This window comes from Brachycentrus maculatus, unplaced genomic scaffold (genome assembly GCF_059751285.1).
Source record: "Brachycentrus maculatus isolate JH-2025_06_01 unplaced genomic scaffold, ASM5975128v1 h1tg000207l, whole genome shotgun sequence".
Taxonomy (NCBI): Eukaryota; Metazoa; Arthropoda; class Insecta; order Trichoptera; family Brachycentridae; genus Brachycentrus; species Brachycentrus maculatus.
Genome location: NW_028280958.1, coordinates 15,966 through 30,842, shown reverse-complemented (window position 1 = coordinate 30,842; position 14,877 = coordinate 15,966).

The window sequence follows — 14,877 nt, the reverse complement described above, 5'->3', positions numbered from 1 at the left end:
GCCGCTCGGTCCGCGATCATTTTGAGAGAATTCCAACTGTAACCTACAATCGCATCTTAACGGGATGAACTCGATAATACATTAACGTACTCGTACGTTTCAACCCTTTTATATTTACGCTGATGTTAGCAGAGTAAGGGAAACATTATTGGACAGTATAACGACTGTTCATTGTAACTGAAAAGTATTAAATTATGTACATGTACAATGACATACATACATATTCGCATAAACTATCTTAAATTCGTCAGCTCTTTTTAAGTCAACTTATTTTGGATCACAGTATAACGACTGTCTATTGTATCTCCAAAGAATTCAATTTTGTACTTGTACATATCGCTCACTCCTTTCAAGAACGTCATAAATCAAAAATCGTAAATTTTCAGTTGTGCATGTTTTCGGAATGCCCAGAAAATGTACTTTATCCCAGCAAAAGCGGCATATTTTTAACTTAATGTTTACCCGCTACAGGGCAGAAAGTGTTTTTTTTTTGCATTTTGAAGAAAAGGTATTGTTTAATTATTTTTTTTAACTATATTAAAATTTTTCAAATGGAGAAATAACCTTCAGGTTTTACCTAAAAAGATCTGTTGTACAGTAAAAAGTTCAATTAGTGGCTTGATATTTATTTTTAATACATTGTATTATATTTTTAAACTTTAAAAACGTTCTCCTGAAAAATCACGTTTTTTGATTTATGACGTTCTCGAAAGGAGTGAGCGATATGACATACATACATATTCGCATATACTATCGTACATATGTACGTCAGCTCTTATTTCGTTAACGTGATTTGGATCACAGTATAACGACTGTCCATTGTATCTGCAAAGTATTCAATGATGTACTTGTACATATCACATACATATATTCTCATAAACTAATTCTTAGATGGTGTGAGAGTGTTCCTTAGAGACAAAATAAAGAGTTCACGCATTCGCGGAAGCCTGAGTGTAACAGCCAGACATTACTACTAAGGTAGAGGAAAGGTACTTGGGATGGTATGGGCACTTAGAACGCAGAGAACCTGAACATATTGTGAACCAGGATTTTCACTGGATCTTCTTCAAAAAACATCGAGAGGATGATCAAAAAATTCATAGGTGCTTCAGAAAGATAACATGATTCGTAAGGCATAGTCTAGGTGACGTTATCAATGATAGCAGGACCTACAACCTGAGGACGAGGAGAGCAGACACCAACAGTCTACAAAGATGATTAATTGGGATAGAATAAGGAAGAATAAGACAAACTCGCATTTACTATCTTACATACATCATCTCTTATTCGGTCAGCTTAATTTGGATCGTATTGTAAAATAAAATATCTTTTATTTTTTATAAAAATTTTACTTGGTTAATACCACTATTTATTTATATATATTTTGACATGTGTTTCGATGTATTCAATATCATTATATACACTGCATATGGAGTTAAATAAAATTTTTAGAGTTGTTCCCTTAGGATATCAATGGGCTGTTCATAAAATATGGTAAGAGTTTAAAGCAGGATTTTATATAAATTTGATTAGAAATGGATTTATGGAACCATTTAATATTCAAATTAACTGAATTTGCAATGGATTTGTTATAATTTTTTTAATATAATCATGGTTTTAAACCCCTGCCATTTTGTACATGCATATAACATTTTTTTTATTTATTTGAATTTTGTCTAGCCAGTCTGATGATATCGGTAACGATGAAACACAGTCACTAGTCAAATAAAATTAAAATGGAAAAAGCTGAATAATTGTTGTTTTATTAAAAATAATGCTGTTTTATCAAGAAATCTTAGATCTGTAAAATTTGTTTTTTTTAAGATAAATTTTAAAATCTTGTGATATAAATAGTTAGAAATTGTTTAACATTACTAAGTGGTTTTAAATGTCCCCAAAGAAAAATGGTTATGAAGCGAAACTCAAGGCATAAGGCATCAAACTCCGCTTTGAACGGTTATTAGACATTTTCCGGAAAATATAAAATTCCCTCAAAGTATATTAAAAGAACGAGAGGTACTTCAATATCCTGTTAAGGAGGAAACTAAAATATATCGGTAAAATGAGAGGATTAAAACATCACTCCTAGAAAGATGTCATATTTCATGACTATGCAACCTATTTGGCAGGTAAGGATAAGGTTCTCTATTTTTTTTGTAAAGCTGTAAAAATTATGTAGTATAGTAAAGTGCCCAGCACATTTGATTACCATGCTGAAAGTCCCAGGTTTGATTCCCATAGGTTTCAAAATAAATACACATAGGTATAAAGTTGTCAATTATCCGTAGCATGGTGAATGTTGCACGTGTGAAAAGTGATCACTATAACCCTATAACAGGTCACAATTAGGGAATTATCATCGAAATAAGTGACTTGAATTTATTTTTAAATAAAATATACATTAAAAAAACTAAAATCAGTGTTTGATTTTCATATTTAAAAAAAAAAATTGTATAGAGTTCTATAAACAAAACGCCAAATCATTAAATAAATAAATATTTTGTTTTTAAATCTCCGTATCATTCATCGATCACTTTGCGTAATACCACAAATATATTTTTATAATTAAATGTAACTTTGTTTTAAAATCACTATAAATATTTTGTTATATCTTAATTATGTATAATGTCTACCGGTTTCGAAGCTAACCGTTTCTTTGTAAGGTCTTGATAAAGAAGCGGTTAGCTTCGAAACCGGTTGACATTATAATTAAGTTAAAATAAAATATTGATAGTGATTTTGAAACAATCAATCAATCAGAATCAAACCCTTACCCGCACCCCAGTGGTGCATAGGGCACTGCATCATATAAACGCAGTGTTATCTTGATCGTTAACACATGAAGGAAGGTGATCAGCCCTCCACTTCAGGTACCAGTCCAGGGTGATATTGAATAAATATTTGAGTGATAAAATCACCTATATTGATTTGATCCCCCCTGGGAATCGAACCCGGGACCTCCGGCACGGTAGCCGAGCGTGCTGACCATTACACTACAGAGGCGGACGAAAAAAAGATACATATAATTATAAAATGGAAATTCACAAAGTTATTGCTTCGAATATAAATTATAAATATATATTTGTTTATTGTTTGTGATTTGTGCCCAATTATTATCTTAAAAAAAATGAAAATAAAAATTGAGGTCCTAAAATTCCATTGTTAACTCCAGATTGTCATTACACCCCTTTCCCTCGGGAATCAGAGCCGAATTACAGTTCCAATCAGTTGTCCTCTAGCACTTTCCGAATAAGATTATTTCTCAAGCCCCCAGCGCTACGAGTCGTCTCGCATTGGAAGGAAATGGGGAAAATTCTATTTCCATTGCACATAGTAATTAAGTCACACACCTGATTACTTTGCCTGAGAGAGATTTTTTCCTTTTAATTCATCTGTTAAAGCGATCTACGTAGACGGGACAAACAGAGAACTGAAAAAGGGTTTTAGTTCAAAGACACTGATAGAAATTAATTCCTATTATTTGAACGATGTCTAGGATAAAACTGACACAAGAATCTGTCGTATTAAGCATTTAAACTGTATTTAGATAGTTAACATCCCCATATTAAAACAAAGTGATTTTTATGATGTATTATTTCAAAAAATGTTTATTATTAACCCAGAAAATCTTATTTATTAATCAGATTTATTTTGCAATGATTGGTTTATTTATCTTAATTTTAAGCTAACGAATGCAAGCCTTTGAGGTTCCTTCGGCATAGATTATTTACAAATCACGTTTTTTTGGCATTTTATTATTAAATAATAAAGGCTTAAAGGGAAATAACAAAAAAAATGCTATTTTTCATTGATTAAAATAACTGGAGTGCAATGTTTCACACATTAAACTGACCCTTGAAATTAGTAAAAAGAGTGTTTATAAATAAACCACGACCCTAACTGTTAAATTTATGTATTAATTTTTAAATCAAACTCAGATTTTTTGAGTCTACTAAGTTGTATTTTATTAACACATAAAAAAATATACTGTGACAATTGTTTCGCCTTGTTAGGGCATTATCAAACGAATGTTAAAGGTCGGGATGGCAGGTAATAAGCAGTAGGTAAAATCGATTTATATATATATATATATATATATATATATATATATATATATATATATATATATATATATATACACATGTAATAAAGCCTCTTCAGAAATGGAGACGGTATCAGATGAAAAATATCTTTTCCATTGTTTCGAAACAAGAAAAATCATTTTAGAATTGTGTCTAACTAAGAAAACAAGAATAATGGCTCAAAAAAGGTAAAAAGCGAAGAAACTTGTGTGTTTGACATAAAAGATTAATTGTCGGTGACCGAAACTAGTTTCTATCACGAGTATATACGTCAGTTAGTATAAGATCTCACTTCACCCACTACCTACCACTTTCTTCGTATTTGTATTCTCTGTTTATCTCCACATTATGTTTCGGACGGTTATATCTCAATAAGGTTGCCACTTTCATAATTTGAAAGATAAAAACAGTAAAAATGTATTCAAATTATAAATAAAATACCATAAGTATAAATTGAAAGAGGATTAAAAAAAGAAACATACGATTTAACTTAATAATTTCTTAATAATCAATCAGTAAACAATGGAATCCTGGTACTAATAATATTAAAAGGCATTAAAACATGCATTTTGGCAAAAGAAGTATGAAAACTGACAAGATTAGTCAAAATCCAATATCTCACACGGATGCAGCAAAGAATGTATGATATACGTTAAAAAAAAATACATAAATAATGTAAGGCTGAGCTAAGATTTTTGATGAAATTAATAAAGGTGTGTTAAGATGATCGATAATATTAATAATATACAATTTATACAGCGGTATTTTCATGTAAAATTACCTCAAGAGCGCTTTGCAATTTACAATAATTTAAACATTTAAAACGAAATACGTTAATTTTTTTTTCAATATCAATTTATGTACTTTTAATAAAATAATAATATTTTATTTCATTCAACACAATTAACAAAAGTTTACTATAATTAATTTAATGTTTACATATTGTTTCCCTAATAATTACACCAAAAACAGGCACCTAAGGAAATAATTGATTTTTACTTAAAGAATTCTAGTCATTTTCAATGCGAAAGAAAGAAATAATCTATCTTTTTTACAAAGGGCTTATTCGTTGTTTATGGCAGTTGCTTAATAGGAATGTTGCCATCCCTGAAGGAACGAAATGGGGTTTTTGCTACCCAAACGAGCTGCGGCCTCTCTAAATCTTCAACTGTCAAAGAGCTTGTTCTCTCACTCTCTGATTTTGATTTATATACGGAATCCAACTGCGTGTTATCTAGTATCTGGACCATAAGGGATAACAAGATTATCACGACCTCCGTGATAAGTTACTTATTGTTTTTCTCTGTTGTCACAGAGAAAACACTCCGTGGATTATCTTGTCGAATCGACAGATTTCGATCAATCTTGTGTACAAAAAAAACAATTCACATTTTATAAATTACACTTTTCATTTTGAGATAAACAAATTTATATGCGAGTATATATATATATATATATATATATATATATATATATATATATATATATATATATATATATATATATATATATATATATATATATATATATATATATATATATATATATATATATATATATATATATATATATATATATATATATATATATATATATATATATATATATATATATATATATATATATATATATATATATATATATATATATATATATATATATATATATATATATATATATATATATATATATATATATATATATATATATATATATATATATATATATATATATATATATATATATATATATATATATATATATATATATATATATATATATATATATATATATATATATATATATATATATATATATATATATATATATATATATATATATATATATATATATATATATATATATATATATATATATATATATATAATATATATATATATATATATATATATATATATATATATATATATATATATATATATATATATATATATATATATATATATATATATATATATATATATATATATATATATAATATATTATATATATATATATATATATATATATATATATATATATATATATATATATATATATATATATATAATATATATATATATATAATAATAATATATTATATATATATATTTATATATATATATCCATGCTGGAAATGAACTCTCGGTATACTAATCGAATGTTACGTCTTACGCCATATCACTTACGCCATATCTGTAACGTCCAAATATCTCATAATAACTGTTGTAGCCAGATGCTTTACAAAATTTAATTTTGAAATATAATAATAAGGGTTTGTTTTTAGAAATAATTCTTAAGAGGGTAGTTTTTGTAAAATTTATTTATTTAAAAATTAGTAGCCAGTAAAATTATCGTACGAAAAAATATGATTAAATTAATGTAGATCTAATATGTATATTTTATTTTCCTTAATATTAGTCAATTGTGTAATAAGAAACTGCATTGAAGTAATGCAATGTTTATTTCATCGTTTATTATACGAAGGCAAGGTGTTTAGTCTTGCGTTTCACGTATCAGTACAAGACAATATTAAATAAATATTAGAGTGAAAATATAAAATATTTAAAAAGCTTGAAAACCGAATGTCCCAACCACTAACGAGGTGGGCATAAACTAATTTAAAAAATGTCATTTTTATTTGAATACTATAATTTTTTTATTTAATTATTTTTAAGGATAAGCATTTCTTCTTTTTCGGATTAAACGCGCTAATATATATAAAATATACAGCATTCCTATTCTTCATTTTAGGTGGCACGCAGGCATGAATTTAATGTGTTATCCCAAATCGAATTTTATATATTAGGCTACTAGTTCATGAATGATCATGAACTAGTAACCTCATAAATAAAATTGGATCTGGCGGATTTTGAAAGTAGGTGACACAATATATTGTATGTATGTATATATGTAAATTATATTATCAGTCAGACGGTGAGTGTTTTTCAAGAAATGCTATATCACTCTTCTTATTAGTTTTCCGATAATAAGGAAATATTGAAGCGTGATAAAGTTCACAAAAACATAAATAAAAAAATATATATAAACTCCTAGCGAAAATATGCTCGGCATGATTCTTGTATAATGTGTAAATTGTTATACCTTCGGTATTTAAAAGAAATTGAATTTTCTATACATCCTAGTATGTGTGTGTATGTATATATATATCTATGAAAAATTATGTACTTAAATATATAAAATGAAACAGAAAAAATATGTGATTAGTATAAAACTACGCTTGCAAAAATAAAAACGTTAAAAAACGTTGGTTTTCACGGTTAACCTTGAATGTTAACTTTTGGTAGAAATTTCAGTCGTCCATAAACAATTGATGAAACTTTTTTTCTGGACATAGTTTTCAATAGATGAACTCTATGTTTACTAATTCCTATGCAGAATTTAGAGGTTTTTTTTAACACAGTGGGATATTATGGAAAATGTGTTGGGTTATGGTCCCGTGGTTAGAGTCACGGATTCTTGAGTAAGAGTTTCTGGCCATACTTTCACAATTTGATACATATTTTTATAAGAAGGAAATTAAGATTTTTTGTATATAATAAAAATACAAATATTTATCATTAAAAAAAAAAGCTTCACGCATCGGACATTTATGTCAAAACATATAACCTGTTACATACGTATGATATTTAATACAAATAAATATTACCAGCAATATTTTTAAGTGCATTATTTGTACTACCCGATCTAATAATTCCATAATAAAGAATACACTGAAATAAAATAAAGTAAATTTAAATGTCATTGATTATAATTTTCATTGTAAATAATTACGTAAAAATCATAATTTTCATTATATTTAAATTTGTAATTTTAACAATATTAACAAATAACATATGTAGACACTCGTTTAAAGTTTTAAATAATATCATATTATCTTTAATTTCCTCATAACATTTCTCCAATATTTTCACGAGCTTTGCCGAAGGTTTAACGGTATTTCCATATGTAGAAATAAACCCTCGCGGTCGTTCTAGGGCATCCTTGTAAATACAAAGTCAGCCGTTGCGGTTAAATGTGTAAGGTTTCCAATCTCCATACTATTATGCTAGTCGACGCGCGTCGTAAGTTAGAAGACGATGCATAATGTTAGCAAACCGTCGGCGTCGGGCGTCGCGACGTGATGGTGGCGAAGCGCCCCGTGTAAAGTGTCTCCCACTTTATCCCTTTGTAATATGCATTTATTCTCTTCGTAATGTGATAATTATCATGTAATTCAATTTAAAGTAGTTGGCGCTGTACCGTTTTAAAACAGTGATAACTTTCTTTTACCAAAGATAAGAAAAAGGAGTATCACGAGGAGGAGTATATTTGCTAAATTATAAAGAATTTATATCCACATTCCAAATAAAAGGAAAGAGTAATGATTTTATTTTCTGCATAAAAAAATCAATGAATTTAGAAGCTCCTTATTTCTGAACGATTCAATTGATTTTATTTAATTGTTAAGAACTTGTCACAAAAATAATATGAAGAATTTAATGTTTTTTTTGCGAATGATAATGATGATTAAATAACCAACTAACTAACCACCATACTAATTCCCCACAGGGTAGGCAGAGAGGACTCAAAGAAATAAAGAAAAAAATATTAGATTTTTGATGGGACACTGAATCATTCTTGAAATTTGTATTTTTTTTTTTAAGTTCGATGTAGCAATTCAATTTTATTTAATATGTTTACTTGTCACTACTTAACAGTATTTTCATTCTAATAGCATTAATAATTATTTCACATCAATATTACTTTCAAGTAAGTCTAAGCGACTTATGATTGAAAATAGAAATCAAGTTATACATAATTGCGTGGGTAGTAAAAGAGTGGGGTCTTTTACTAAAAGCCTTACTGATAAAAATAAGAATACGATTATAAAATATTGTTAGCTATAAAAATCCTTATTTACAGGGTAAATGAAAGTGCCATTTATATTTTTTAGGAAATTTAAAAAATTAAAAAAAAAAATATTTTACACAATAGAGTATATTCAAAATAAAAAAAAAATTAAAAAAAACTGAGGGTGATTGTCTTTGTTAGTAAAATAAACATTTTAAAATTTTCACTGAGAAGGATAATTTAAAGATAATTTGTGAAGAAAGCTCAGAGCGTGCAAAAAATATAAAGTGCTCATTTTCTCAGCTAAAACTTTTTAAATCTCTGAGCAAATTGAACAAGACATTTTTTTCTTTTAATTTCACGGAAGCTTTTATTTCTTAGCTTCAATGTTAATAATCTTTTTGAAGGCCAAGAAATCAAATAAGATATTTGATAAATAGAAATTCTCCGTTTTTAGTTGAAAATAATGTAAACGGAAAAACTGAAATATTATATTAAAACACAACCAATAAAAAATATGGTATTTTGTATTTTTATTGCAACAAAATCAGATGAATTTTTATTTTTTTTATTAACAGGCATGTTGTTCAATATGACAAAATAAACAGTAGAATGTGATATTGTTATATAAATAATTAAAATATGAGATTTATTTTTATAAAAAAGTGCAAACATTTCTTTGACTTATTTAAATTGTTCTAGTTCAATTTTTTTTATATTTCAATGAACTGTAGGTCCTTTAAATGAGGTGTAATCAAGTCATAAGAGTTAATATTACTTATTAATAAATCATATTGATATTCGATATCTATCGATAGATTTTTAAATGGGCAAATATAAAAAATCTTCTCATAATACACAACGTAAAATAGACATTCACTATCGCAGATAAAAATATTTTAATTTCATTGAATACACGACAAAAAATATGGGCAGTTCAAATCATGGATAAATGACTATTGGATATTAAATACGTTTCCCTCCAGGTAAACAATACGCATTAAAAAAATGTTGACCATTTAAAATTTATATTTAAATTTAAATGGGTTTTGGTTTCATACATCAAAAGCATGCCAAAAAACATAACAAATAGTAGTCAGCGTTGAATATTTATTTATATTTTAAGTTAAAAAACTAAAGGAATTGCTGAAAAATAATAGTTTCAAGAATATGATATTCTCTACTTATCTTCAATGGCACCACAATTTTGCCGAGAATAATTCAAAATGTATCTCATTTTAATAAAACCATCATTTGTCAAAAGAATAAAGCCTGCTTACACAGTCATGTCACATCGTTTCCGAATTAATACGAAAGTATACCATCCAAAGATATGTATTTATTCCAGAAAACATATTTTTAATAGCTCAAAAGACTTCCCTTACAGCAAAAGCGGAAACTTTTCCGCTGGAAATAAAATATCCTCGCTTGTTTATCAATACACAATGCGATTCGCAAACTCATGATATAAGCTTGTGTTTGATACATTTTTTCATCCCTCGCAATAAACAACTCCCCACATGCAAAAACTCTATTCAGGGGTGGTAAAATCATAAAAGAGAAATGAAATATTTTCGAGGGGTTCAATACGCTATCACATGGAAGAACAATCTAATAAATATGCCGGTTATTTATTTCTTTATTGGATTGATATAGTTTTACTTGTATCTGTTGAAGTTTTCTAAATGCTCTTTGTCGAACGTTAAAATTTTGTGTTATTTTAAAGCTATTGTAATATTCTACCACATTGTATATATATTGTAGACTGTTTTGAAATAATACTCTCTTTATCATGCATCGTTCATTTTATGTAATACCACTTTTATACGTATTTCGTATTGCGAAAAGTGAAAGATGAATGATAAGGAGAGTGTTATATTACCATACCACAATGTTAACAATGCTTTTAATATACAAAATATGTTTTGACATAAATCATAGATGTTTTTGGAAGCATAAATTCTAAAGTACTCGTAGTAACATAATTTTTTTGACATCTCAACATATATGAAGAAGTATACGGTGATAAGTATATGAAGTCTGGGCATTCAAGGGGCTTACGACTATCATAGGCTTGTTTTAGTGATTGTTTTACACACGTGTAACATTTACCAATTCTACCCATGATTGACAACCACACGACTCAAAGTCTTGGAATTTCTATATTTATGGTTCAATTTCGAAATATAGTGCTTGAATCACTAGAGTTTTAAAAAACAATTAAAATTTTGAATAACAATTAAAAAGAAAAATAACTACTATAATTGGAGATAATTTAGATTTGTGAACAAGTATTTGGACACACTCAAAATATAGTACTTGTAGTGATATTTATGTTTTGACTTTACCAATTTGACTTTACATCTGCTTAGCCTCAGCAGATGTAAAGACAAATTGGATGTTTTTTTTATTTCCTTAAGGTGTATATCCATTGGTATCGAAACAAGAAGCAAATTGCTTTGAGTAGATACATTCACGGCTCCATATATAGCGTTCCATTTCAATCAAATCTGACAGCAAACACACTGAAAATAGCAGCGATGAACGAAAGGTGAAATTTCGAGATGGTGATCGTATTACAATATCCCAATGATGGTTTGAAAAAAATGCATTTTGGGTAAATTTCAACCATTGTTTGATTACCGTTTATCCTGACTAATTCTACCGTAGTAGCAACCAGTATATCAGCAACCAGCAACCTACATACTTAGGATACATTCGAAATAAGGTTTAGAAACACTTAAATAGATTTTTGGCAGTAATGGGAAGACTACAATTAGTTTTCTATTGAGGACTGTAATCCATATCTGATTGTATGATTGAAAATAAAACAAAATTATATGAAGGAGATTCTATACAATATGCAATATTAATGACACATATTCATGAGCTTGACAGTTACCGATTAATAAAATTGACTATGAATTAGGTTTTTCAAAGAACTGAATAATAATATATAAAAAAATGGTTGCACAGCACTGTACACGTGATAGCAGTCAAACTTCTTAAAAATAAAGAATGAGAGAAATTTTATGTGAGAGTCAGAGAGAGAGAGAAAGAGAGAGAAAGCATCTCAAAAGAAATACAACAATTTAAATTTGAACACAAAATTTTTAACGTGTCCAAATACTTGTTCACAAATCTAGATTATCTTTAACTATAGGAGTTATTTTTTATATTATTTTTTGACATCTCATCAAAGATGAAGAAGAATATGGAAGGATGGGCATTTACGGGGCTTACGTCCGTCATAGGCTTGTTTAAGTGATCACTTTACACACGTGTAACGTTCACCAATTCTGTCTATTATTGACAACCACACTACTCAAATTCTTGGAGGTTCTATATATATGAACCAACTTTGAAACATTATTCTTGAATCACTATAACTTCACTAGAGACATCTATTGGTGAGATGAAAATTTTTATTGAGCTTTTTATCTGCTCAATAAATTGTAAGAAATTTTACTTTAAAAAATGCCTCTATTGAAGTGACATTATTTAATCTTCCCTGTGTCCAAATAAACAGTAAATAAAAGTCAGAGAAGTAAATGCGTAAATATAAACACACCCAGACGAGGAATCGCGTGGTCGAGTCTATAGCCTGGCGCCTCTTGTACGAGCAATGGCTAACTCGAGGGGGGGGAAAGTTCAAAATATACACGGAAATCTGGAAAAGTCAAGAAATTCCTTCTTAATACAGACTCTGCCAATGAACCGACACATTTAAAGGGGCTGATTTATAGAAATGGAAACATTTCCGCTAGAGAAGAATCTACGAATACATGTTTATTTCTCGTATTTTGTATGGATATTTGGATTCAAGATTTCAGCCCTAAACGGTAGATAATTCAGGGTTTTCTCCGATATCTTGTTTCGCTGGACAAAGAATAAAGAATTTATTTGAAAAAATTATATATTTAAGATACTTTTTTTATATAGATACTTAATTTTTTTAAAATATATGTTTTTTTAATGATTAAAATGTTTTTTTCGGATCAAAAGCAGTTTTTTTTTAAATACAAAAATTGATTTGAAAGGGGTTATAAATTTGTTTATTTATTTGGCAGTCATTTTGTGGTAATATCTTTCCAAATTGAAATTTAGTTTATATAGTAAATACCTCTATTTTTAAATAATAAATAATTTAATAACTTTTCCGAATTAAAAGTGCCCTTAAATTACCATTTTTTATTGTTAAAATCTATTGTGACATGTTATTTAAAAATGGTGAGGAATGCATTGAATCGTATGTCATAAAAGATTTTATGACAAAGTGGCATATACTAAGTAAAACATAAATAAATAATATTACTAACTGCGTACTTCTCACGTAAGATTTTCACACAAAAATAGATATATTTTCTTTTATATTACACGTAACATTTTTTTTTTAAATTTCCATAATTTCTCCCATATCTTAAAGCTTATGTTCAAATTTCATCCACTTTACGTTGGAGAATTTTATATGTAATTACCGTGTTGTATGAATCACGAATCTCGGAAAAATGTAAAAAAAAACTTAATCGGCCACGCAACAAAATCCTACATAAAGCCCAATTTGATCAGAGCTTCGCTACCCTCATTTTAAATCTCCCCCAAATTAGTATAAATTTCTGAAAATTACCAAAAAACCCCTGAAAATTGTTGAAGCAATTTTCCGTTGAATTACGATTAAGTTTTCTAACGTAAGAAAATATGGCAGAATGAACCGTCTCACACCAAAAGGGAAATTAGCGCCTGGAGAAAGCTCGCTTATGCAAATAGGCTAACAAGATCTCCTTTACCGCACTTTACATAATTAGGCAAGCGACTGAAGTATGGTGTACTTCCTAAAGCAAGTTTTGGCATTGTTATTATTTCTTAATTAGTCGCTCTAGACGCGCTCGTAGAAGTCACGTAAAAACCCTCATCAGTCTGCTATACGACGCATAGAAATTTGAACCTGTTTTAGTAATACTTTGGAAAAATCTAATAAAAAATTCAGTATAAATAATAAAAACCTAATTTAGTATGGGGTATTTTCCTAGAAATTGAATGAAATCTTAAACAGATGAATTTATGTACGAAATTATTGAGTTACAGAATACGAGAAATAAAGTAATAAGAATACGGAAGTCTTAGCATTTACAGAATTTTGACGTGTCATTGGCTGGTTTATCATTCATTTAACAGCCTATAATTGAACACTTAAACTATTACCCAAATTCCGAATGTTGTTTTAATATATTGTACGCTGCTTCTCGCAGGAGTAGGCAGAGATAATAGAACGCCACTCCATTATGTCTTTATAAACACTCTTAGCCTTCAATTCACAAACAAAACACACTTAAGTACTTTCACGTTTTTGGAATACTTGATTATTCCAAGTTTTCCTCGGTATTCCTCTTATCCTATTTCGTTTTGTTTTACTGTTATTTCTTCACTCGTTTGCTCCACATGCTCAAACCATTTGGACACACCTTCCTTAATTTTATAGGAAATGCTAATTTCAGCCTTGCATTATTTCCTTACATCACCATTCAAATATCTACCATGCATCATTTTGCCTCACATTGATCTGATTTCCTCACATTTCAACTGCATTCAGTCTAATTTCATCCTACTTTTGCCAACTTCATGCTTCACTTCCACACATTAGGGTTAGAACTGGTAATATATAACAGTAAAAATCCCTAAAACGTTGAAATGGGTACCGCATTATCAGGGGGAATGTTATACATAGTTAATTTTAAATGTTGTATTATTACATTTTAACCAGCAGAAAAGACTGAAATGAGTGAACTTAAAATTGAAATACTAACAATGTTCCCATTGAAAAACGCGGTAAATATTACAACGTTATAACGGGGTTCACATAATTAAACCCTTATCCGCACCCAAATGGTACATAGGGCACTGTGTCATATAAACGCAGTGTTATCTTGATCGTTTATACATG